This window comes from Chionomys nivalis, chromosome 9, assembly GCF_950005125.1.
Source record: "Chionomys nivalis chromosome 9, mChiNiv1.1, whole genome shotgun sequence".
Lineage (NCBI taxonomy): Eukaryota > Metazoa > Chordata > Mammalia > Rodentia > Cricetidae > Chionomys > Chionomys nivalis.
The window spans coordinates 60,934,306-60,962,226 of NC_080094.1; the positions used below are offsets into that span (position 1 = coordinate 60,934,306).

The window sequence follows — 27,921 nt, forward strand, 5'->3', positions numbered from 1 at the left end:
TGGTACTGAGCGGTTAGCTCGCAAGCAAACTGGAAAAAGAATCGATTTGGATTTGTTTGAGTCTTTCATAGCTGCTTCGATAACCATTCATATTATTGGGGTGATCACTTGACTCTTCATTAGGTCTTTTTAAACGTGTGTATATGTGTGTGCTTTTGTGTGTCACAGCCTGCCTGTTTAGAGAACAACCCCAGGTGTGGGTCCTTCCCTGCCACCTGGAAATGGGGTCTTTGTTGCTCCCTGCGGCATATACCAGGTGAGCTGGCCCACAAGTCAGGCAATATCTCTTAATTATTTTGACAACTGCTTTTGCTGCAGCGGTGCTGGGACTACAGATGTGCAAAACCTGGTTTTCCATGAGTAGGGATTTGAACTCGGGTCCTCATGCTTGCACAGTAAGTGCCTTACCCACGAGTCCGTCTCTTATCATATCTTCACTTGTCTAATTATAAACTAGATAAAATGGAATCTTACATTTAAGAACTTTGGAGCTACATGAAATTATCTAGTCAACCCTCAGGCTAAGGTTCAAAAATGAATTAAGTTAACAATAGGAAATTAAACAAATATTTACTGGATTTTTCAGTAATAGAATGGTGTCCTGCTCCACAGCCCCTTCCGTCCAACGGTTTCCACCAATGACAGCTGAGGAGGGACAATCTGCTGACTGCGCAATTACTAAGGAGGCAGTCTGATGTAATTGATCAGGATAATCAGTTTGGTGGTGTCAGCACTGATTATTCTGAGAACTCACTGAGTGCAAAGATGTGTTAGGTGCATGGTTAAAGGATTTAAGAGATCATTTAAACCTGCGTTTAAGGCAATTTCTACATTGTGGATAGTGGTGGAGCCAACATGTCAAATTTCTCCTCGACTTTCTAACTTCTGGCTTTAGAGAAGCTGTTTAACTTGGCTAAGGTCTAGTTCTTTTATGAAACAATAAGAACTACTTTAGACAGTTGTCAAAATAATTGAGAGATGTTGGCAAGGTGCTTGGCCATTGCACCTTGCCTAGCATGTTCATTCAGCAAATGTCCAGTGCTATAATGACTTGTGCCATGCATGATCTTTTTATCTGTAACATTTTGCTTGTGCAACATTTCTTGGGCTCCAGAGATACTTGTTTGAGTAGTGGAGCATCCTGTTTATTCCTTTAGCAACAGGTGCATCCCCAGAGAAACTCCCCGAGATTTGATACACTCAGTACTAGATCCACAAACCCCAAATCATGCTTGCAAAGAACACGATCAGAAATACTGTGGGAAAAACTCTAAGGGAACAAAAAAGTGAAAAATAGTAGATAGGCTGTGGTTAAGATGCTAAAATGTGTGTTATAGAAATGATGCGTAATCACAAAAACATTCTGTCTTTAAATATTAGAAGGAATTAAGAGGCCAAATTATTATGATCTCTACCCCTCCTCTCTTGACAAAATGACTTTTATTTTTCACATGATCTGAGTAGGTTTTCCATGAATTAATGTCATGTAATATAGTTTAAAAAAACACAAACAAAAGATAATGTTTGGATGCAGGGGCAGAGTGCGCCCAAAAGGGAGTGATCTGTCTAATGTCATAAAACGTCTGAACGAAAAGATCTGTTCTCTGCTGCCTGTCTAGCTTTTAAAACTGTATCTCACTGTTACTCTTCATAGGTCTTGGCTAGAAAACCCACAAAACTGTCATATCTTTATAGACTCGAACAGAAAAATAAGTTACAACTGAAAAATGAGAATCTGCATGTTAAATTTACGTGGCCATTTACCCACAGAACCCTTTTATTTATATTACATATACACATGGGTGTGAATTCCTGCTCCTTCCGCGAAGCAATCATTCTACACATTTTATGAATTGTCTAGACATGTATCCAATATAAAACATGATTTTTAGCTGGGGGTATAGCTCAGTGGTAGAGAGTTTGCCTGCCCACATGAGACCCTGGGGGCTTGATCTTCCTTTCCATTCTCAAAAACAATTGTTGACACCACATTATAATGAGCTAACTGGATTTTTAAAAGGGTGCTATACACGATAAGACGTTTTAATAACTCAAGACGGATCACTGCTAATCAAAACCCAAGAGAGAAAAAAACCTAGCAGGCCACCCACTTCGAAAAGATATTTCATATTCCTGTAGATTCATCTTACACTAAACCTCTGCTATCTTTGCTGTTTAAAACATTTTGTTGAATCATGGAAGCTCTCAGTCTAGAATACAATGATTTAGATGTTTAGTCATAACAGCCAGAACACTGCCAAAATCCCCTGCAAAATCCACAGAGACCTATGCTGGCCGTAACCAGTCTCGCAACAGAGCACTGCCTAATTCAAGGTATCCTGAGGAAACCGAATTCAAAAGGCCACGAAAACTCTTAACACAGCTCAACTTTGCTGACACTAACTGTTGCTTCGACATCAAACTATCCTCTAATCCACTCTGCTTTCGTTTAAACTAGGGCGTGTTGTATTAGGGGTTGAAGTGGGCCCACTAGCAATGACGCCCTAGGAAAACTAAGTTCCATAGTTATGATGCTACTCCTATCTAAGAGTGATGAAGGCGAGCAGGGGTCGTTTGGGCGGCTTTTCCAGTAAGAAAGTACTAGAGAAACTGGGACTCATCCCCAAAGCACTATGCGAGACATTTTTCACATCCAAGAACATTAGATTTGTTCTGCCGGCAGAAGGCACACAGATGGCGTGTTAGTACACCGGAGCCAGGGAATGGAAACAAAGAAGTGGGGCGTGGTGCGAAAGGTGACTGTACTATCTATAAACGGGATAGCGATGAACCAGCTTAACCCAGCTCCCGGCAGAGGTCCCCAGCGTCACCCTCGGACTACCCCGGCTACTTTCAAAGGCTTTGACGAGAGAAATCTACACCGCATTGGATAAAAACTGAAAACGAAAACGAATTCAATAAGAATGGAAGTTAAAGTGGTATCTTTTTAAGGCAATTTTTTATATATTTTTCCAGATGTTACAATAAGAAGTCCTCATTACAGAGCACTTAGATATTAACCCTGAGAATATAAAGCACTGGAACACGTCTGGAAGTAGTGGTCCCTGACAATGGAACCCAGTTTCCTGAATGAAAATATCTGTAAGTTCATATTGGTGATGGTTCATATGTATGAAATCACATTAACTCCATAATGCTTAGTCTCCTAATATGCTACGGTCAACTATTAAGTGAATAATTTTATAATTAATTTATGTTCAAATTTAACAACATTGAAAATAATTAGGGAACATTTCCCTTTTATTCAAATTGTCTATGGGAACCTACTCAAATAAAAGTATGTTCTAGAAGCTCATGAGATAGCATATCAAAACAATTTTCTAGAAGTATTCCTTAAAGGAGACCTATTTGGAGAAATGATGAGGTAGGATTATTAAAATATTATCAACTACAATGAATGCAGATTGATGTGTTTTGGTTTAGTTTGGAAATAATCCATCCCTTTGCCCTTGTCTCAACATTTCTGTTTAGAAGACAAATGCTTTGGATGCCTCCATGTGCTAAAATAGGGTTTAATTCCACACAATAAGCTATTTTTTCTTATGTTTAATTACTTGATATCTGGGAAATGTAGGACAAAGAAAATATCCTTTAATGGAAAAAAAAAGAGAAATGAAGTTCCTTAAAATTCTTAAAATGGATTGTGAGTCCCCTGGACCTAGATCAACCCCCTGCGTCACCCTTTAGCAGTGGGGCCCTCTCAAACTCTGAGACATGAAGATGTTGCAATATTAGCTAGACTGGAGAAGCCCCGGCTACTACATCTTTAGGCAGGAGCAACCGCTGAGAAGGTGATTTCAGGAAAAGAAAAAAAAAAAAAAGGGTAGTGGTGGTGGTTTAGGGGTAGCTCGTGAAATCATAGGCCTGAAATATTTTTCTGGAGAAAACCCATACTGTCGGCTCCTTCTGCAGGGTGGATGATAAGGATGATTTATGAAGCTGAAGTCATTTCTATGATTGCGCTTGGGGGGAGATTGGTTTCACGTGATCTGCTGAGCCAGGCTGGGCGAGCCAAAGGGGAACCCCACATGTTCAACCCAGGCTGGGGCCCACCTCTTCAAGGGATTCCAGAGCTGGGGGAGGGGAGGGAGGAGACGCTGCCGCCTCGGGATCTGGCAGCCCCTCCCCCGCACGGCTCATTAAGGGACACACTGCGCTCCTTATTTTCTCTCTCCTTTTAAAAAGTATTACTACTGCTGCTGGGCCGGGGTAGGAGCTCATTGTAAATGCGCAGCAGGATAGTAGCAAGGCGCAGATTAATTCCCCATGGATTTATACGGGCCGTTCTCACCCACGATGACTTGTAGGGTTTCAAAGGTGCTTACGCTGCCTTTTTTTTTTTTTTTTTTATGGCGGGTCACTCACTTTATTCTGGCATATGGCGGTTGGCGCCGTGACACGGAGTGAACATTTTATACCTGAATTAAAGTGGATATTTGACAGTTTCTGTCAGAAAGTTCAGAGCAAAGAATTTGTGGGACAAGATTTATTGCATATTTTATATGGGACACATCTGTTTCTTTGCTAGCTTTGTTCCTTCCCTTAAATTTTTTTAAAAAAATAAGTTTCTTAAAGAAACATAATGACAGATTAAAAAAAAAATCCAAAGCAGGAAAAAAAAAAGGCCAAAGTAGGGAATTTAGTTGTAACTTTAAAAGAAAGAAGGGGGGAAAAAAGGAAAGAAAGAAAAAGATAAAACCAAAACAACTTACTTTGAGGAGGAGAGAAATGCAGACTCGCAGCTATGCATAGCTGCTCCGTGAAACAATGATGCTATTATTGGCGATTACTTTGCGGCTTGTTGAATACCATTCATACAGTGAAGTTCAGAACTTAACACACAGCCTACCATTTTCTACATACCTGGAGCTGGACAGCGAGGGTAACCTGCTCTTAATATTTACCATCCGAAACAGTGGACTAACCAGTAAGATCAACCTTAGATTAGATGAATAAGAACTACTAATGATTTTTATCAAAACATCACATTACATATTTATAAGAGGCTGCGTGAGTGTCAGCCGGCACATAAAGACAATTGCAGACGTTAAGAATGTGGTTCTTACATTTAATTGTTTACTTCCACTCATATACTGTCCCAAAGCTTTTTCTTTCGTTGTTGTTGTTGTTCAAACAAAGCGTGATCTTGGGGGGATATTTTTGAATGAATGGATGTAAAGCAGGGTTCCGGCCCTGTGTCCGGCATGCTGGTGGCCCTCTGTGCTCTTACTATAAGGACACAGTGTACAAGTGTAAAGCTATGGAGTGAGAGGTGGTTTGGATCCTCTTTCTTACATTTGTTTGGCTTTTCTGTTATTTTTTTTTCCTCCTCTACTTACATGTATTCCCGTGAACAAATCCTTGTTAAGTTAAAAACCATTAGAAGACATTTAAACATTTAAAAGCTATATGCCTAAAGATAAACGCAGACAACTTCCAACCGAAATCCGTCAAGCCCGCGTGAAGGGTAGATGTAAACTTCACCTTCATCTAAAACCCTCCATATTATAACAAGCGGATAGTCACTGAGGCTCCTGACTGCATAAACACTGCTCTCGACCTGGAACCTCCCACAACAAGCAGGAGATTTTCCATGTAACTACAAAGAGAGAACCTTTAGTTATGAAGTCTGCAAAACAAAGCTAAAGCTTAACACTCTTAAAAATATTTAAAACATTACTTGTGTGTGTGTATGTGTGTGTGTGTGTGTGTGCATGCATGTGTGTGCAAACAATCTTCTTTGATTACTTTCTAGCTTGTTTTTGAGGCAGGGTCTCTCAATGAATCCGGAATCCACCCATATTGTTTAGACGGGACGCCCATGCATCCCATTGCTGGGATTACAGGCAAACACCACTATGCCTGATTTTTAATTGTGAGCTGGAGATGGAACTCGGGTCCCCATGTGTGTGCAGCAAGCACTTTGTACTGATTCCTCAGTTCTCCCAAATTAATTTTAGTGACTCTAGGTAATATGTAATCTCATTATAAAAATATAACCATTAAGAGATAAAGTGCCTTCTGATTGCCTTTCGGACCACATGCCCTATGCACCGTTAACTAAACGGAGGATCAAAGAAGCAGCTAAACTGCTGGTCTCGTCAGACACTCAAAAGTAGACCTGCTTGCTAACCATGTACACACAGTTAAGAGTCCTTCATAGTGACAGAATCATTTTATACTCCTAAGGTCCAATAACTTATTATGGAGCATTTTAGGTTTGCAAAAGAGTTGGCACAGACCCCTGATTATCTAGATTGAATGTACTTCTTCTTAAGCTTTTCTGAATTTGTTGTGAATGTTGATTGTGTATATGTAATTATGCAAATTTGGTCTTGAGAGAGTTCATTAAATACCCCATATCTTTTGACTTTTAAATCACCTTGAAGTGATGTTTATATTATAACTAGATTATAAAGGTGATCCGAATTTTATTATACTGCTTACATCTTTTTGGTTTTGTCTTATCTTTTTACATCCAGGTCATTAATCATTTACAACCAAGTAAGGCAGCAACCTCACCCACCCCCCCTTATTTTGAAATATGAATAAGTGATGTCCAAATATCACTGACATTACCCAAGAGTATCAACAAGGGTACAGCCAATAAACTCATGATTTCACAGCAGTCATAGCTGCCTGCAAAGTGCCTATGTAAGATTTATCAGTAGTCAACCATGGATCCAGCAGGAGCTCACTGGGCCCTGGTACTTCTTACTAAACTATTGGCTCCCGATAGTTTCTGGTGGAGGAGCAGCTGCTATGTTCAGTTGTGTGCCCTCTGAGCAACCCACTAGGCTCCAGGGGATAACTCAAAACCCACATTCAATAGATAACCCTGGCTAAACTCACTGAGTCTCAGAACAAAATAACCACAAAATGTCACGTATTTGAGAAGGGGATTTGAAGAGGAAGAAGAAGGGAGGGAGAATTAAGGGTTACAACAGTCACACAATGCATGCTATACACATACAGAATTGTCAAAGAACAATCTCGATGAAAGCGAAAAAAATATCAACAATTTCTGTTCTTTTGTTTAGAATATTCAGCTGTCTGGGTTAAGCTGACCCATTCATGTTTATTTTGACTTGTAGGAATTTGGCTTTATCCTAGCCATGCTAATTTCCCCAATTCTATTTACCAAGCTATTTCTTTTTCTGCTAACTTTTGTTGGAGTCACCAAATTGTCTTCCCTTATTTTTCCTTTACTGGATTCAACAAAGTAAATGCTAACGTTTTGGCTAATGAAACCTTTAATTCTGAACATCCATAGTAACGGTCATCCTCAAAGTATCTAGCGTAATTAAATAGCAATATGCTAATTTACAATGAAGAATGGCCTGATTTTCTATTGTATTTCCTACAAACTTCAGTGGTCATTAATTCCAGTTAATGTCATCTGTAATTTTACTTAGAGAATATTAAAAATCAAATGCTTCTGCACTTATTAATACTTACAGCACCATTTTATTAATTTATTTTCTCATTGTATCATTTGTCCATTGATTTCTTCCTGTACTAATTTTCCTTTTGAGGAAGCAGAAACACAAGAGAAGAAGTGTGAACAGTAACCTTAAGCTGCTTATCAAGGGAATGTACTTTCCTCATGCATTTAAACAATAATTTGGGTAAGTGAAAAATTCTGGGTTCAATTTTTTTCCTCTCAGAATTTCTTTTAAATGTATCACTCCATTTATTCTTGGATTCAGTGTTGCTGCTGAATTAATTCTATAGCTGTCAGACTTTCCCCCCTAAAATCTTGATTTCTTAAAGTTCATTGTGAAAAACTAAAGGAATGTATTTGTATGTTTATCTTTCATTTGTCTTGGTGGATTGGTTCTATAGTATCGAGAGGGAGGGGGAATGGAGTGGGGGGAGGAGAAGAGGAGTGGGGATAGGGGGAGGGAAGTGGGGGGAGGGGGCAATATTTGGGAGGAGGGAGGGAAATGGGAAACGGGGAGCAGGTGGAAATTTTAATTAAAAAAGAATAAAAAAAAAAAGAAAAAAAGAATGTAACAGCTTTCTTCATTGTGTATTGAAGTATTTCCCTCTGCTTCTGACTTGTGTGCTGGCTAGGCTTATGTCAACCGGATACAAACTAGAAATTAATCTGGGAAGAGGAAATCCCAGTTGAGAAGTGTGGGCAAGACTGTGGTGCATTTTACTGATTGCTGACTGATGTGGAAGGGGCCTACCCACTGTGGGCAGTGCCACCTCTGGGCAGGTGACTCTGAGAGGCATAAGGAAGCAAGCTGAACAAGCCACGAGGAGCAATCCAGGAAGAGCATTCCTTCATTGTCTCTGCTTTATTTCCTACCTCCAGGTTCCTGCCTTGAGTTACTGTCCTGACTTCCCTTCAGGATGGACTGTGCACAGGATAGTAAGCATAAACAAACCCTTTCCTCCCCATGTTGCTTTTGGTAATGGTATTTTATAACCCAAGTTAAGACAACTTGTATTTAATGACCACATGGTTCAATTTATGTAACAGTCCTTCTTCACAGTTCCCATCAATTTTTTTTTCTCTTTCTGTTCTGTACTAGAATTCATTGCCTCAATCTTCTAGCTCACTAGTTTGTCCTCAATAATATCTAATTTACTGTTCAGTGTACACACTTAAAAAATCATCAACCAAAAATTCCTTTTCTCTTTTTTAATGGAGGTAACTTCCTCTTGTAACTTTCCAGGATTAGAAAATGTGTATGTTCTCATGTGCTCTCTCTACAAGTGTCTTAGTTCTGCTTGCTGTATTTGCTGGTTTTCCCACTTGTTGATCCTAGACCGTGACTCAATCTTTGTAATTAGGCTTCACCAGTGAGTACAGGGGCAGCACAGTAGGTTACAGTTCACATTCTTTGCTTTGGAGAGTCAAGGTGAGACCGAAAGCTTCACTGAGCAGTACCCCTCCTGCACTGTGTTGTGATCCAGCTGCCCTCACTCCCCCTGACTGGCAGGGGAACGTCCTTGTGGTCTGTAATTGACAAGGATGTTTGTGTTCTTTCTGGCCGGTGGGTCTCCACAGAAGGAGTAGAGGTATAAAAGGTTGCTGGGCAAAATAAAGGCTGCTGTTCTTCCACCTGAAAAGAAGCCTCCGTGTCTCAATCCCGGCACCCCCTGCCAGTCTCGGCTATCCAGGCTGCACTGGCCGCAGCACAGTTCACGTTCTTTGTTTTGGAGAGTCAAGGTGAGACCAAAAGCTTCATTGAGCAGTACCCCTCCTGCACGGAAACTGTTAGCTATGCATGGTCCTGCTCTATCTCCCTCATGCAAGGCCGCTTTCTGTGGTCCTGTCTGGAGAGAAACTCTCTGGTGTTGTCTCCTCCTCCAGGGCATGTCCAAAGAAGCTGCACTATGGAGTGAGAAAATGTCTCCAAACAACTGCTGCCATTTTAAAACTCAAAAGTTTCACATTTCTTTCCTGATAGGTTCTTTGGTAACATGCTAGTGCATGCATGCTTTGAGGCCTTTATTTACATTTTAAATGCAAATAAAAAGTAAAAACGTAATTGTCATAAATAATGATACAGCAATGTGGTCATAACTAAGAAATTCTCACTTAAACCGGGGTGATGCACACCTTTAATCCCAGCACTCAGGAGGCAGAGGCAGGCGGATCTCTGTGCCAGTCTGGTCTATAAAAGGTAGTCCCAGGTTCCAAAGCTACAGAGAAATCCTATCTTGAAAAAACCAAAACCAAACAAACAAAAAGTCCACTTAAAAGGTACTAATATTGAAATAAAGTCCCTAAAACACACTATTCCAACTCTCAATGGTCGTTACACAGATGGGACGGAAAGCCTCATGGGCAGCTTCCCTACTCTGTGTGTTCTTCACAGGCTATGTTTCTTTCAGCTCACAATGGCACAGACACAGGGCGTGCAGCTCTCACATCTTAAAAGCAGTGGGAGCCACAATGGAGTGCATACCCCTGCCAGACGACACCTGCTATCTTTTCGTAGCTCTATAAAATGGCATCTGTGGAAAAACAGGACTTTATTCAAGTTCTGAATGACATACAGAGTTTACAAAAGTACGTGAGGGGATGGCAGCACATACCCCCCTCTCCCCATACACCATGGTACCACAGTGGGGGACTGGAGCTAGGAGTAAGGACGTGGGGATGGCAGCACATACCTCCCCCCCAGCGTGATACCACAATAGCGGGGGGGGGGGGGCTGGAGCTAGGAGTAAGCAAGAGCGGTGGTAAAGTGTGCATTTAAAAACATCGTTGATGGAGCTGGAGAGATGGCTCAGCGGTTAAGAGCATTGCCTGCTCTTCCAAAGGTCCTGAGTTCAATTCCCAGCAACCACATGGTGGCTCACAGCCATCTGTAATGGGGTCTTGTGCCCTCTTCTGGCCTGCAGGCATACACAGAGACAGAACATTGTATACATAATAAATAAATTAAAAAAAAAAAAAAACCCAAAACATGGTTGACCAGGGGCTGGAAAGATGGCTCAGTGGTTATGAGTACTTGACCATCTTCCAGAGGCCCTGAGTTCAGTTCCTAGCACCCACAACAGGTGGCCCCTGTCTGTAATTTCAGTGACAAGAGTTTGAACTCTTCTGGTATCCAAGGGCACCTTCACTCATACACACACACACACACACGCACACACATACATGCAGATACACACACTAACACTTAGTTAAAAATAATAAATTTAAAACTCTTTTGTTTCCTTTTCTTATTATTAATTCTGAGAGTCACCTGAAAGGGACATGTCCCATTTCTTTCAGGCCATGAAATGCAAATGTCCTTGAATAGTGTCTGGATCCAAGTGTGAGATTTGTACTAGGTGAAATTCTTATTTGGTGGATAAATCTCTACACAAGTTTGAGATATTTTAGTAGGCAGATATGCTTTTAAAAGTTTCCTTTGGAGCTAGAAAACATCATTTTGAGTGAGGTAACCCAGACACTGAAAGACAATTATCACATGTACTCATCCATAAGTGGTTTTTAAACATAAAGCAAAGAAAACCAGTCCACAAATCATAATCCCAGAGAACCTAGATAACAATGAGGACCCTAAGAGAGACATACATAGATCTAACCTACATGGGAAGTAGAAAAAGACAAGATCTCCTGAGTAAATTAGGAGCATCGGGACCTTGGGGGAGGGTTGAAAGGGAGTGGAGAGACAGGGAGGGGAGCAGAGAAAAATATAGAACTCAATAAAAATCAATAAAAAAAAGTTTCCTTCATAAAACCATTAAAGTGATAAAGAATGTAAATACTTCAGTTGTAAGAATTCCTGTGTGTAGGGTCAAATATTTTTCACGATGCAGAAAATATTGTTTTATCGTCACGAAAAGCAAAATATTTATCTGTAGCGAGCTCGACAGGCTTGAGCTCGGGACTGGATTCTCTGAACAACTCTCTCTGCTTTCTCCAGCTCTCTCACTGGATCCTCTCCTCTAGCACCCTGGGGTATTCGGCACCCGGCCCCTCTCTCGACTCTCTTCTTTTTTATGTAGTTGGCAATACTCATAGCTGTCATTTTTTTTCCCACTGATAAATCCCAAACTAATAACTTCTTCAAGCTACAGTCTCCACATAAGATTTGTGTCTCTCCTACCCTCACTGTGAATTCCAAGAATTCATATGGCCCCGAGTCTGTCCCCAAATCGTAACACAAATCTGTTTCATTCATAGTCTTCCTCTTTTCAGTAAATCACCAGTCATGAAGCCGATCAAAACACAGGAATTATTTCTGGCTGTTCCTGTTGCTTTCACCTTTTTCATTTAAGTCTAATTTCATGTTTCTTCTACTTTAGAAAGAGATCTTTGATTCAGCTCCCTCTTTCCATATTAATCCCTACCACTCAGGTTGCAAGCATTTATCTTTCAGTTATTTCACTGACATCTGTCTGAAATGCTTGTTCCCTTCCATCAGTTTTCTTCAACGCAATCAGAATAATCTTTGAAAACAGATACAAGCATGCCAATTTTTCTAAAATCTCTCAGTGGATGCTTAATTGATATAGTTTCCCTCATATGACCCTTATGTCCCTGTGATGGAAAGCTGCTTCTAGTTCTGTTTGTATTGATCCAGTTCACTTTCTGAACATCAACTTCTTATACATTTCAAGGGTACCACTCAAGACATTCCTTCTGCTTGGGGGTGTTTCATTTCCATTCTTCTTATAAAAGCATAATCCCTTGTCCATAACTGAAGAGAATTTTCTTATAATCCTGGCCCTCATCAAACCTGAACTTTCCAGACTGTAATTATATAATAGGTCAATTATTAGTGTTGTGTTCCTTTCTTTTAGTAATTATATAAGCTTATCTATTTTGTAGATGACAACACAAGATGTACCCAGCACAGTGGTGACAAATGACAGGCTTTCAGAAATGGGCCATACACATTTTTTCCCCTTAGTCTCTGTACTGTAGCAAGCTCTGCTGTACAGTCAATTTAGGAATGGCTCTCTTTGAGAGGCTGAAACCTTGGTAAGCTGGTGCTTGTCTCTTGTCTTTGCTTGGCACAACATTGACCTATTATAAGCCTATCTATGAGGACTGAATGGCTGCGATTATGAGCTCACCGATCTTTTACTCGAGATACCTTGGCGTGAACATGTGTAATCAGCTTGGGAGACGTTTTGGAGAGCAGCGCTGAAGGGTGAAAATAAAACAAGAAGTGCATCAACGGATAGAAGCAAAGGCCACGCAACTGCGGATGAGGTGTTCGTGAATAATGGAATGAAAATAATCGATCGAGACAAGCTTGACTCATAGATAGAAGGGACAGTCTCACAGAAATTGACCCTCCTGCTGGATGTTCCAGCAAATCAGTGACCTAGCAATGTTGTCCCTGGTAAAGAAGTATCTCCTTCCTCCTATATCAAGGCACCAATGACATCTTTTTAAAAGGTTAGCGGGGGAATAGTGATATTATACAAAATCAAGTACTCAGCAGTCCAGAGTGAAAACTCCAGAATGGGAGACTCCTTGGGGATCCTACTTACTGCTGCCACACATGCTATACACCAATATTGAGAGTGTTGGAAAATGTTGAGTTCCCTAGAGGTGGGGTATCCCCAAACTTTAATAAAGAAAAAAAAAGGAAGTAAAACAAACTTGTCAAAGTAGTAAAAAGGAAGAAATTGCTACAATGAGTTGATTGCATTAGATCTAAATTAAAAGATTAATGAAAATAAAGCAAAAGTGGAACGCAGGATTCCAGAAAACACAGAGAAATTTTAGAAGAGATGGAAACAGGGAGAGAAAGGAACACAGTCTCTCTTGGCAGTCTTCTGAATAGAATCCACGGTGAGGTCTGATTTTTAAGGTTCATTTTATTGAGTATTCTCCACCCATCTTTCAAAGAAGAAAGGTGGAAAACTATGGTCCCAGCAGTATTACTGGCCATGTAGGGACTAAGTAGACCTCTGGGCCTTCATGAGCTTCTAACTTAAGCCATCAGTTAGGAGTTAGCAACATGACTGTCTTTGTACCCTACAGCATTTTCCTAGCTTCTGGGGTTTGCGCCATTAATGCTAGCATGATCACGATTAGCTAGCATTACAATTACATCGCATCTACATATGGATCATCATTGCTCTGTCATTTAAACAGAAAAGAAAGAGCATCTGAAGCAACTTGTACTTACAGGCATAAAGCATAATGCACAGTCTCAACTTTCAGTATCAACACTGTTCTTAGGAGAACATTCATTTCCGTCATTCCAGTCAGCAATACTCTAATGACTGGGAATACTGATCCAACCAAGGAACATTTTAATACTTTCAAGGCTTATTTTATTTTATTTATTTAAGAATGTTAGGATTCTCCCCCATAATATTTTCTGGCATTCTCACTGAAAATCTACTAGGGTCTTCTACATTTGCTGTACATCAAATGTTTGTCCTTTTGATAATCATGCTAGTAATTTTTTCTTATGACAAATAGATAGTCACCAGGTCATAAGCTGAAAATGCAATTCGTAAGGACACGGGACTAAGACAGCAAAACTCGAGCCAAACTGAAGGAAAACTCCTCCTCTGCATCCTCCAGGTCTACTTTAATTTAATCCTGATGGAACTAATCAAATATTCAGTAACAAGAATTTATGATGCACTATCCATTTAAGTCTGTACAACAATTCATGAGAGGAATCTAATCTTCCCAGTATGTTGAAAATAGACATTCCAGCAAAAGTTTTAGCAACCTTCTGTCTCTGAGGAGTGCAGACGCAGTAGGACTAGACCACTCTCCCACCCATATCCTGTATCCTAAGACAGGTCCAATGATATGGCAGTGAGGGAGAGGGTTCTCAAAACATACACTTTCATTCAGATTGAAGACACATGGACAGCTGGCCTTCTTCTGAGGCATTTAGCTTAGACTTCTTTCCAAAGCCTATATTGTGGGAACTGAGAGCATACATACATATTGTCATCCTGGTTATGGATGAGATTTTAAATATCATGGATTAAAAAAAAAAACTTATCCCAGCCAAGCCTTCGCTGCAAAGGGTAATCACTCCTGAGTCAATATCTTTTATTGCTCATTAGTTTGTTGGTTTGACCAAGAGTTTGCTCTTGTCTTTTTTTTTTTTTTTAAGATAGAGGTTAGGAAGAGTTTGATTTTATTTTTTCTTTTTCATTTTCATTTTTCTTTTGATTTATGGGGCAATTTCATTCCATTTAGGATCTCAAGGAATAGGGACCTCTTTAAATTCTTTCCTTATTAAGAAAGCTTCCCCCAGGGTCTGCTGGGCATCTACTGCCCATGAAGTAGAGGAGATACTCCAGTGAATAAAATAGATAGCTTTCCCACTATTAGTAGCTAGGCAATTTCTCAAATATTTAAAAATACAGAGGAGTGCCACAAAGGTAAAAATAAACAGTAAAGTTTATGTTAATAATAACAAAGAGACTAATTTTCACAGGAGTAGGTCTAAGGAAAGTCTGTCTCTCTTCGGTGGTATTATATACACAGATGTTGAGGAAGGATGCCTAGCAACTGTCTAAAGAAGCACACTTGGCATATGAAGGTGGCCCGAAGGGGAAACTTCTAAATTTGAAGTCACCAAGTCTAGTAGATTATACCATCTAAATACATATAATCTTGATCACCTCCTATGCTGACTCAGCCACTCAATCCCAATCTACCAGAGTCCTGCACCTAATTCTTAACTTGCCATCCTTGGCTTCCTCCTATATCAAATGAATCTAGCTTGAATTCTATCTCTTAAGGAGTTTTTAAAGTGAGATTTGAAAAACAACACTTACTATGACTGGTGATGAACACCTGTAATCCTTGTACCTAAAAGGCTGAGCCAAGAGGATCAAAAGTTTGAGATGAGCCCAGCCTACATAGTGTAAAGTTCAAGGCTAGCCGAGTAACATTATAAAATCCTGCCAGATACACACACACACACACACACACGAGAGAGAGAGAGAGAGAGAGAGAGAGAGAGAGAGAGAGAGAGAGAAACAGACAGAGACAGACAGAGAGACATATGGAGGGTTGGAGGGAGGAAGAGAAAGGGAGAGAGGACAGAGAGAAAACCAGGCCAAAAACACTGAATAAACATCTATTATTATTTTTATTTTTCTTCATAGAGAGCCACAAATACAAGGTTAGGAGGTTTTTATAGAGAGATGCAAGAATTTAGGGAAGTTAGAAAGGGCATGTGCTTCTTAGGAAAAGAGTAGCAAGTGAGTAGAGAGAGTGGATGGGTGTGGGTGGGTGTGAGTGTGTGTGCTGGGGGCGGGGGGTTGCATAAGTCATAGTAAAGAGACTCAAAAGACTGGAGACAAACCTTGTGGGAACAGTAAGCTGGGAGAAGCCAGCCAGAAACAGAAACCAGTAGCACCAGCTCTGAGAGTGATGCAAATAGCCTTAAAGGATCCAGCAGTCTTTCATTCCTTCCACTGACTTCTGATTCCTATGGGGTGTAGAACGAGGGTGGGCAAAGCACGCTCATCACTGCTGTTAGTAAATACAACTTCTGGTGGGAAGCACTTCTGAGTATTGGCAAGAAGAGCTTTCAACTAGGGAGAGACTCTGGCACTGGGGACTTCACCTTCCTGCTTAGTAAAAGGACCTCAATCCACAGCCAAGTTTCATTTTTGTTTACCTTTTAAACATTGTTCCTAGCAAGAGGGTGGGAGGTGTGGGGGTGTTTGGGGGAGTGGGGTTCAGGCTTTGTTGAAAAAGTTTTCCTGTTGCATGGGTCAGCACAAGCCTAAGAATAGCGAGTCCTTGTAACCACTTCTGCTTTGAAACACATACTCAGGCTGTGCATGTTTTAAAAACATCCTTTTAACTATGGGTTGTTTAAAAATAGCTATACCCTGAAGAATTTACTTCCAGCATCTGACACGATTGATTGCATTTTGTAGCGATTTGTTATGTAAACAATGGCAGGGGAGGAGAAGTAGAAAAAGAAAAAAGAGAAAAAGAAAAGCATAGGCCTTTCTCAAAGCCCAATGGAATTAATGTTTGTGTTAACTTGTGATTCTAAATCAGGAGCTGTTTGTCTGTGGTGTACGAAGCAAGGGTTGCTTATGCCTGCTCAGCATTTCTTCTGATGCATCTGCAATTTGCAAAGAAGCTGCCTTTCCTCCATGGCTACCCTGCTTCTGGTGCCCAGACTGCAGAGGTGGTTTACTACAAAGAGGGTCTCTGCTGAGTTGAGGCTGTGAGGAACTAGAAGGCAGAACGAATGGTTCTGAGGTAGTAACTCAAAGCCTGTGGGGGGAATTGTCAGCAACTCAAGGCTTGATGACACGGAAGCCATTTGCTGATGCTTTGCATTGGCTCAGTTCTCACTTTTGACCCGGCTTTCCTAACTGTGCGATGCGCCAATGCTCTGTGCACTAAAGGGGGCTGGAGGGAAGCAAACATCAGTAACAGACATGCGAGCATGAGAAGAGCAAATGGGCTTTTGAGCAAAGCATTTTCTTTCCTACTCTGCAACCCTTCCCCATTCCTTCTCCCCTCTGTCCTGTTCCCCATGTGCCCTGGATGCCAGCTGCTCATCTAATGGTCATATTTTTATGATACTGTCCATGCAACCCCAGCGTGTAATAACTCTTAGAAAATAAACAGGGCAGGTTTGGAAGAAGACATGGTTTTGATCTTTAATCATAGCAGATGGGGAAGAAAGGACTTACAAAAATAGGAATGTCTTATTTTTTTGTCCCCAGTCCCCTAGGAAGTTTTCATGTACACGTCTCCCTCAGTCGTTCACCACTTCAAGACAAGGTCTCTCACTGAACATGAAGTTCAATGATCAGCCTAGACTTGTTGACCAGAAGCTCCAGGGATCATATTGTCTCGGCCTCCCCAACACTGAGAGCAAGAACACCCTTGTGGTCAGTTTATATGGGTTCTGGGGATTTAAGTAGGGTCTTTATGTTTATGTAGCAAGTATGTTAGCAATGAAACCATCAGCTCCTCTCTCTCTCTCTCTCTCTCTCTCTCTCTCTCTCTCTCTCTCTCTCTCTCTCTCTCTCTCAGAATCTTGACTGGAGTAGTGTGGTGCTCCTGAGGTTGGTGAGGGAAATGAATTATAGAAAGTCAACTAGCAACAAAACAGTCCCCAGGACTAGAATTAAGAAAAGTGAGCCTCCTGATGAGGTCCATTCAAGAGCCGTGGAAGAGGGTGCAGTGTCGGAGAACAGCTCGCCACTCCTGTTACTAACCCAAAGGTGTAGCAGACTTTTATAAGTCGAGCTAAGTTAAAAGGGAAAGTCTGAACACTTCTCTGAAATATGACATGGAATCTGAGCATGTGTGTGTGTGTGTGTGTGTGTGTGTGTGTGTGTGTGTGTAGGGAAGTTAGTCACAAACACTGTTTTCCTGTTTCTCTGGGTATATTGTGATGAACTAAAAATAAATAATCGCCCTCAAACAAAACAAAAACCTCTAGCTGTCTTGGTAAATAACTCAAGGTCTTATATTAGAGGCCCCAAATTCAGCCTGTGTTGTACACAGTAAAAAGGAATGTGGGCATCTTCATTTGAATGCCAGTTTTCCTATCCCCCTCTGTTTTGTGGGCTGTCTCATTAGCTCAGCTTCACACACTGTAAGGCCATCTTCCTGCACAGGACTTTGAGAACAGCGGCCATTAGTGAGCACCACCATACCCTTCCCACTTCTTCCTCTGGTTCTCAGTACCATTCCCTACCTAGCTTACTTGCTTTCACCAGCACTGTTAGTTGAGCCCAGACCCAAGTATGCTCATTTTGTTGTGTTATCATGACAAATAAAATGAACCCCTGCAAGAGTGGTTGGATTCCCTCTTTCTAAATGTGTAGTGGCTCTTTATCCAGAGAAATATTGCATTTATATAATCTCAAACACGACCTTGAGTGAAGATCAAGATAACAAGGAAGCTTATGAACTCTCCTCACCCACTTTAATCCATCTTTTTCTTCGGCATGGCTTCTGGGGCAGAACTTGGTGTCCCCTTCGGGTTTGGCACAGCAAACTGTGAAGTAAGGCTTCAATTTACTAAAGTCAGCTTGTTCTTTTAAAGCTGCATGTGGGAAGAAGGGAAGGTAAAGGAGGGAGAGAAGGCAGGAAGAAAGCAGGAGGGGAGAGGCTGTGAAGGAGGGAGGGAGAGATACTGAGAGGGAGAAAGGAAGGAGGAAAGATAGAAAAGAGGGGGGGGAAGGAGGAAATGGGAGAGGAAGAGACAGAGATGAATGAGAGAGGGAGAGAGAGAGAGAGAGAGAGAGAGAGAGAGAGAGAGAGAGAGCACAAAGCCACAAGTCAAGGCTATTGATACTGACTCAAAGGAAACCTAAGCGACAATGCCTAAGTTTTACTAATCTGATTCCTCTTCCTACCTGCTTGTGTGTGAGACTCATCTCCCTCCCGACTCTTTCCCATTGAGCAGATAATGGGCTGGGAAGATGGCTCTGTCAGTCCTTAGCTATCAAGCCTAAGGATCTGAGTTCAGATCTCCAATGTGCGCAAAAAGCTGGGCATGGTAGGATACATCCGCAACCCCAGCAGTTGGGGGTGAGGGAGCAGAGGTGGAAGGATCCCTGAAGCTTGTTGACAGCTGTCCCAGCCAATGAGCTCCAGGTTTGATGATGAAACCTTGTCTCAGAGTAAGTGCTGTAGAAAGCAATTGAGGAAGCTGTCCAACATTAGCTTCTGGCTTCCACATGAACATGAACACAGGTACACCAAACATACATGTGCACATACGTAATTACACATACATACACAAAGTAGATGAAGGCAGCCTAGGGAGCAGCCTTCTTTGAACACAGGCCTTTTCCTTTTTAAAACACTGCTGAAAGGCAATGGGGGGGATGTCAGTCACTACTGCCATGTGGGTAGATTTTACAACAGGTGTTTCATAGTTATGGCATAGATTAGTCTGAGGCTTCACTCTTCAAACTGGGACTACTGAGCTCCTGGAACATTCTATAGAAGTATCGCAGCTTTTGGTCACTGCCTTAGTTTCATTTCCTCTTGCTAGGATAATGATAACCAGACAAAAGTAACTCAGCAGGAGAAGAGCTGATTCTAGCTCAAAGTTCCAGGTTACTCTCTGTCATTACAGGGAAGCAAAGGAGGCAGGACTTGAAGCAGCCTGTCCCATTCACAGACAAGAGCAGAGGGCAAACGGATTGTGAGCATGCTAGGTCTCAGTTTGTGCTCTCCACTCTTAGACCCCACAGATATGATGGGTTTCTTCACCTCCATTTACTTGATGGAGGTGATCCCCCACAAACATGTCTACAGAGTCCATGGTCCAAACCTAGGAATGATGCTGCCCATAGTGGATGGGTTTCCTCATCTCAGTTTACGTGATGGAGATAATCCCTCACAGACACGTCTACAAGCTAACAACCCAGACAATCTGTCATGGGGGTCATCTTCCCAGGTGACTCTAGACCATGTCAAGTGACGGTCAAAGCTAATAATCGCAGAACCCCTCTTGGGAAGGTGGGAAGACATCGTCACCTTAGTTCGTGACTTTAAATTGTGGAGAATTTAGAAGCAGAGAAGCGTCAGGGAATCTCGTTTCCTTCTTTTCTTTTCATTTTTTCTGTTTTATTATTATTATTTAATTAAAAATTTCCACCTCCTCCCATTTCCCTCCCCTCCTCACATCCCCCTCGTTTCCTTCTTAAAATCACATTGCTGCTAGAAAGCCCACAACAGGGGCTGCCACCAAGCCTGGAGTGGATGGGTGTCAGTCAGCCTACCTCCTCACAATGTGTCAGGGAAGACCAAGTCAACGCAGGGATTTATGCACGGAGGGTTCCTTGTTCCAACCAACTCAACTGCTTTTTGAATAAAAGGCACCTCTCATTTTTGCTCATCATTTTTTTTCTACATCATAGTTCGAAAAATAAACTTAGAATTATTTTCCTCTTCCAAATTCAAATATCACTTTCCTGGCTCAGACTACTAACCAGACTTCTGATAGTGATCAGATGCCCAATTCCAGTTCCCAAGCAAAGACATTTGAAGATGCAGACACATTATGTGCATGCATATGTGTGTGTGTGTGTGTGTGTGTGTGAGAGAGAGAGAGAGAGAGAGAGAGCAAGAAAGAAAGAGGGGAGAGAGAAAGAGCGAGCAAGAAAGAAAGAGGGGGGAGAGAGAGAGAAAGAGACAGAACTTATATATGTGTGTGTGTGTAGTCTAACCTCAAAACTTTGGCATTTTTTCTTACTGTGGCTATGATTTTCACGTGATTGCAAAGGTTTGTTTTCAAAAAGTGGTTGTGTGCAATATCATGGGAATACTATTTCAATACCTCCAAATTGATAGCACGTTGGAAGGCCTGGGGACACCGACAAGGAGCACTTTTGAATGTTAAGTGTCTCTCTGGTGCAAAGCAGGAAGGAAGAAGCGAAAGTTCATGAACTCGTGGGAACAAGAGCTTTGTATGCGCTGTGTTTCAGGCTGTTCTTTACCTACCTTCACTCGGAAGTACAGCTTATAGTTCACTTTCTTCCGGATTTCCATCTCTTCTGGAACAAGACATTTCCTAGTTGCACCCCCTCTGCCTCTCAATTAAAACATATGAATGGCGTGCTCACTCTAAACCATGGGTAGAGCAGAATCGCTCTTTTGCGAAAACAATAGAGCAAACACACATAGTATTTCAGGTGAAGATAAGTATTAAGAAGCCATGTAAAACAGAGAAAAGAGAAAACAGAGCAGTTAGGGTCCTCAGACAAGCTACTTTATACAAGGACTATATAGGGTGCTGTATGTTATGAATGTTCTTAGTCCATGAAAATTTCTTCATTGAAACATAATTTCTGATATGATACAATGGCAGGACTATGATGAGATTCAAGCCTCAGGGGTTATTTTAGTTCCCTTATATTAAGATACCTATCTGCTCCCCTCGCCATAAGAGAATGCCGAAAGGGGGCACAGCCTCCGAGAAAGAAGGCCCTCAGGAAATTGCTAACACCTTGTCTTGGATTTTCTAGATATCCTGCGAAATAAATTTTAGTCAGTGATAAATTACTCAGACTAAGGTCTTCTCTTACAGGCAAACCAAAATATTTCAGATACCTGATATCTCCGACAGAACATATTTAAGAAAATCTGGAATGCAGTGAAGGACCCAGCATGAGGTCCTATAGCAGATTCCGGGAGCTTCAGGAGGATGAGGATGTGGGAGGCAGAGAACAATGGGAAAGTGAAAGTGGAAGGCAGTTGTGGTGGTAGGGGCTGTGCAGGTTTTACAAGACTCTGGATTTTATGACTGAAAAGACGAGTTGCCAGAGGAGTCTGGGAAAATGAGTAATCATCTGACATGAGTTTTAAAGGATGGTCAGGATGACGACAGCAGCTCATTCGAGAAACGAGGGCGCTTGAACCGGTGTAACAATAGAGACAGTAACAGACTGGTTCTGGTGGAAGGGAGAAAAAAAAGCATAGGGTTTCCCAAGACTTTGGGCTTTAGCATCTCAATGAATGGCAGTTCCACTTCTTAGTGGATGACAGATGTGTGACCCAAAGGGTGCAGTGGGGAAATCAGACTTTGGTCTGAGACATCAAGTTTGAGATCTTTAATTGGCAGTTGGATATACAAATCTGGGGCCCCTAGGAGAGGTATGGGCTAGACATAAAAATTTGAGAATCATTGAAATAAAGGCCACGAGGGGATGTTCTAGCCGTTTAGCCAAGCTGGACAACACTCTCTGGGGAAAGCCCAGGGGCTCTGCTGTGCTTACAGATCAAAAAGATGGATAGCCAGTCTAGCGTAGAAACGACAAGCAAGATGCCAGCCTTGAACTAAAAGGAAGAGCTTTCTAACACATGAGGCGATTGATGCTATCAAACCAGACAAAAAGCTGGGTATGCTTTATGGCAGGTATGTAGTCCCCGAGACTAGAATTTGTATCTCAGTCATCATTCCCCCCCACCCCTTAGACCTTGATGTATCATAGGCGATCTAAACGCTGAATGATCAAATGAAAAATAACTGTTGTGATGAGTCACAGAGAACAGGATGTCCTCTCTGCTGCTTCCCTGCCCATGAGCAGATGCCGGCCGGCATCAGGGCAGCCGCAGAAGATGGTCACCATGCCAAGCTCATCTACACGACACCATCCAGAGACACTCCCAGGCTGGAAACCCTCAGAGAGTTTAGGAATCTAAGGTGAAGGGTAAAGGACGAAACGAAAGCCAGCAGAAGAGCAGCGAGGACCATGGAAGGTGAGGAGGTGCAGAAGAGACCAGAACACCTACAGTGACAGTAACCGAAGAAGACAGAGACCCTGAATAAAGTAATCTGAAGAGCAAAGTACAAGAAACTGAAAACAAAGGGGGCTGGGGAGAGGGAGAGTAATGGGGACGAGGAGTCTATGGAGGGAGGCAGAGAAAACTGAGGTAGGGGAGAAGAGAAAGGCAGGTGAGAAAAAAAGAACCTTGGGGCCTGGAGGAAGAGCCAAGACAAGGCGGCAACTAGCAGCTTGGCAGTCCGGGCTGCAGGAAAGGGGTTTGAGTTCTGAGGGGATAGGGCCAGTAAGGGAGACCCCTCCACAAAGCCATTGGGAATCGCGAATTGAAGAAAAAAGATGTCCGGGATGAAGTGAATGTTCAGGTGATGTGAATGCCAGCAGCCCCGGCCTGACAAGTCTCTGGACTGCAGACCCATTCTTCCCCTGGCCTCCGGTCAGCAGCCACAATATTCAAGGCCACTTAAAGTGAGAAACGAAACAAAGCCCTATTAACTACATGGCCACCCCATTCACATTTGGCTAATGAAGGGAAGATATCACGCATGTATTTTTCACTTTTTTTGTAGTTCTATTTCCTGCTCAGTAAGACCTGGTTTAAGGGAGGGGAAAAAAAATTAAGACAACAGAATCTGAATTATTACTTTTCCAAATGAGTTGAGCGGCAGTGGCCGCTGTTGCCAAAACTGCTTTGAACAATAGGATTTTGACACGGAGACTGAAATCTAAACAGCATGAAGAAATCTCGAAAGCTGAGCCGTCCCCATTATCTCATGCTTTCGAGACTACAGTCCAAAAAATGAGTGATGAGTCTCCATTTGTGCAAGCAGAACAGCGCTCCAAGGCCCAAGAGAGACACTGATTGCCCATCTGCTTGTTTATACAGCCCAGAGATGGTTACTGGACAAACAGCCCATTTCCCTTGAAATTGGACCAAACTGGGGTGTGCAGAGGGGGTGAGGGGTGCTGTCGTAAGTGACGAGAGGAAAGGGAAGATCTCTCATGGGAAAGGGCCTGGAGATCAAAGCCGTGGGCCGGCAAGCCAAGCAGAGATCGGAGCAGGCAGCTGGCCTCCCACAAAGGCTTTATTTCCACAACTTTCCGCATCCTTGTCTTCCACTCCACCCACCCTGCCACTCGGGCAGAGCTGGACCTCACTCCTCCAGGCCAGGACATTCTGAGCTATTCAGATGAATGAATCAAATAGGGAGGGTCAACACCAAGCTAGCTCCAAATTTTGGCAGCTAGACTGATGCTATTGCGGTGAATTCCCTGACCATTTTAGACTTCAGTGGCAGCTTGTCATTTGCTACACTGTATAACAGTTTGCACTTTGGTGTCTCCTTGTCCCCTAAATAAGACAGTAGCCTACCTGAGGACAAGGACTTGAAACCCTTCAAACTCCACAGCGGAAATCCTTACAAGTGAAGGGCCACCATACTAGGCTTATTGCTCTTCATGATCAGTACCTCCTATCGTTGCTTCTTTCTACTCGCCGAGACAAGCAACTGCCTTTCTCCCTCATCACTCTGCGGGAATCACTGATGGCTGGTACCTATAAGAGTCCCTGCAATAGGGATGTGAGAATTTTCTCAAGACTCTATTCCTCTAGGGTGCACATAGAGAAATGCTGGACAAAAGGAATGCTCAAAAGAAGGAGCCCACAGCCGATGAAGTCCAAACTGCATGTGAAGGACCTACTTAAAGAAAGAAAGATGACTGGGCACTGCTGTCTCTAGTCCTTGGAGGGGAGACACAGAAAGTAGATTCACATGACATAAAAGTTACACAAAACTGTTGCTCAAAGATGAATACAGAGTAAAATCTTAAGACAAATAATGGCCTATATCGGGCTGGAGAGATGGCTCAGCGGTTAAGAGCAGTGACTGTTCTTCTGGAGGACCTGAGTTCAATTCCCAGCAACCACATGGTGGCTCACAACCATATGTAATGAGATCTGGCGCCCTCTGGCCTGCAGGCATCCATGGAGGCAGAATGTTGTATACATAATAAATAAATAAAAAATAAAATCTTTAAAAAAAAAATAATGGCCTATATCTGATTATGCAGCCATTGGTTTTCTTCAGTCCTTTAGCTATTGCCTTAGATGGTTCGATTGGGGTCCCACTCCTGTCTTCTGGCAGTTTGCTGGTCTTTGGTTTATGGTTTTTTATCACAGCTTGGAAAAAACAACAAAGACTATATTTGCTAGCTTGTTCCGATTTGGGTGTCTCTTGGATGCCGTCCATTCAATACTTTTGAGAAATAAATGCTGCACACAGATATATGGTATTTTAATATCACAGTATATGTAACCTCTCCTGCAGGAGAGGTTCCACCAGGGAATAAATTCATCATTTTAAGTTAAAGACAGGTGCTGTGTCAAATTGATACACCTGGAACACGTAATCAGAATTCATTAACTTTAATATAAATTCCAGATCCTGGCTTCTTATCTATATTTTCAGGAACAGCAAATTGGTATATAAACTAAAAATTGAACTGTTTCTTCCAACATGGATTTGAAAGTGACTCTTATAACTCACTCTACACTCCAGCCGGAGAGAACTTCTGAGAGCTTGTGTGTAACAGCACAATTGGTCAGAATTATTGTTTGATATCCCACAGCTTATAGAAAATGTTATCTACAAGACCCACAGGAAAATAAAAACAAATCTAAGTACACAGGACACATTCAGATCCTACATGATCATAATTTCCTGCTATGTCTAAAGTGTTCCTGAGTCTGCCTCTTTACCCGTTGGGTGGGTGGGGCAGGGGAGAGAAAACCCTCAACTCAATGGATTTATATTTTGATTCAACCATGTCAATTACTGGTGATTTCTGCCTTTATAGCACAGAATGTAGCTTGGTCCTCAGCTGGCTGTCAGAACGGCCATCACTAATTGGCCATGCAGGGACCACAGAGATCACAATCCCCACAAGAGGCACAAGAATGTATGGATGAACCGAGTAGGGAATTTTATTGAAGGAAAGAATACAGGAAACAGATAAGCTTCCGATGTTGTTCCCCAAAGCCCAGTAATATCCTAGCTGTCATCTTCTTAATTTTTGGTAAATTATTATTGAAAAGTATAAAAACATTTAAGTTCCGAACTTAAACTGAGAGGCATTTGTTTTGAGTGTGAAGCTTAAATTCGTTTGTTTTGTCTCTTGTGTCTGTGCTTGGAGAGGTAACTCTGGGCTCCTTCTCTGTTCCCTTCTCACCCTTTATCCCTCCCTCGCCATCTTCCAGACATTGACTCATATTAAAATAAGAATTTTATGCAGTTGTAGGTTAGGGTCTACACGAGTTGTTTAAGGCCATTTGTGCCTGGGAAAGGGAGGGAAGGAGTGTTTATTACATCAAGTGCAGGAAGTATAGAACTCTCGGAGGACTGATTGCCTAGGATTCCAACGGCAAAGACAGAGACTCAGAAGTGGGGTAGAAACTTTGGCATATGGGACTTAAACTCCCTGGAAATACATTCTGGTTGATGGTGATGATGCTTGTGTGCAAAAATAGTCACAAACATGTGAGTCACTTTGTAGCAACGGGTGTGTGAAGCTAAGATTTATGAGCTGTGTGTTTACTCTGTGTAGAAACACAGGGAAACAAAGAGTTTCCTTCAGAGGCTGGGAAGCATGATAAAGATGGCCTGTAAATACCATCTTTTCTGAAGTTCTAAGGACCAGAAGAACACACATTTTACTATCTACCTGAACCCTGAGCCACCATCCCTTCCCCAAGGTGATTGCAGACAGTATCGTTGGTAAGCCTAGATGAACAAGGCACAAGCCGGAACCTGCAGGTTAACAGTCCAGCTATGAAGAGATGGCCATCTGAGGAACAGCTTGTTCATTGGGATTGTTTGCCTCCATGTTGGCCACTTTCACTGCATGCCTGCTGACCTCTTAATGAGAGACAGTGTCTCTTGCTTCAGAATGTTGAAAATGGGTTGGCTTCTTCGACCAAAAAAAAAAAGTACAAAATGTCTTATTTTTTTTTTTATTTGAAAAAGGTTGGTCATTTTTGCTTCCTTCCCCAAATGAAAGCTAATTGCTTTGGGAAAAGTCAGCCACCCAGAAACCACTGTACTGGGAATGAAAGCCCAAAGCGATGTGAAGTGCTTACTTAGAATCCCAGAGATACCCATCTAACCTCAAGCATCCCATCCAGGCCAGATCCCCATATGTGTAGGAAAAAGCCACTTTTGAAAGATTCAAACTCTAGCCACCATAGGACCCCAAACAAACCTGCTGCAATAACCAGCCAACTGAGCCTTGTCAAGCCACGGAACTGTGCAAGAGAAACCAGTGTTGCTCTGAGCTACTAAGTTTTGAAGCAGTAGGCAATCCCCAACAAAACCTGAACCAAACACTGTGGCCATAAGGTCACAGGCTATCATTACAATCTCCTCTGGTGAGCTGAAGCTCCTGAGGCAAAACCTGGGTGCATCTTCATTGAGTGTCTGTGTGCAGAATAGAATAAGAGTAAAACTAATAGCGAGTCAGCAGTGTGACCAGTTTCTTCTGTGTTAATAAGACAGAGGAAAGTCTCATGGTCAATACAGCATCATAGACGAAAGTAAATGCCGAGCACTGTAAGCAAAACTCAAAGGAACACAAAGGCACGAGTTGGGGTGGGAAGTGGGCTGTGTCACACACCATCCCAAGAGGGTTGACAGGCTTTAGTGACTTCACAGTTCCAATGGCCATCTATATAAGGTTGGCATCATTATTTCTGTCCTTGGGATGAAGGAAGTCAGCCTGTTTCCCAAGTCAGGAAGTTAGGAAGGGATTTGAACTCAGGTTTGCACAGTTCTGAAGCCAATCTTCTTTTCATTACAGTGTCTCAGGAGACTACAACAGAAACAAGAAGACACTTGGACAGAGATCCAAAACCCACCCTCTGAACGCTACCCAGGGCTGTCTACCTCCAGTAATTGCTGTCTGCGAGCTGGAACCCATTTCACCACTGGTCCTGAGGCTAATTGCAATCAGTGCCTCAGTCATGAGTTCAAACCAGGAACTGATGCCAGAGGAAGCTTAAGCCTGAGACAGCAGATACTCACGCATGTATATTGTGCTAGCAATTAGGCTCGCTTCTAGAATTGTGAAACTCAAGGGAAGATGTTAAGGGGAAAGAGTGCCCTTCGAGGAAGAACAGCCATTTCAAATAGACGTTCAGTGGCTTCCCATATG

At 42.2% G+C, this 27,921-nt stretch overlaps 1 protein-coding gene across 4 annotated transcripts in view; it reads right to left on the minus strand.

Annotated features, from left to right (window-relative positions):
* The window catches only part of Fmn1 (formin 1), a 370,006-nt gene that overhangs the window by 39,149 nt on the left and 302,936 nt on the right, over positions 1-27,921 (minus strand). The window contains exon 1 of one of the 4 annotated variants that reach the window (XM_057780544.1): positions 18,400-18,473. The exons of the other annotated variants lie outside the window; for them this stretch is intronic. The gene's annotated coding sequence lies outside the window, so the exon portion shown is untranslated. Of the gene's footprint in view, positions 1-18,399; positions 18,474-27,921 lie in introns of those variants that run through there. 4 annotated transcript variants of the gene reach the window in all.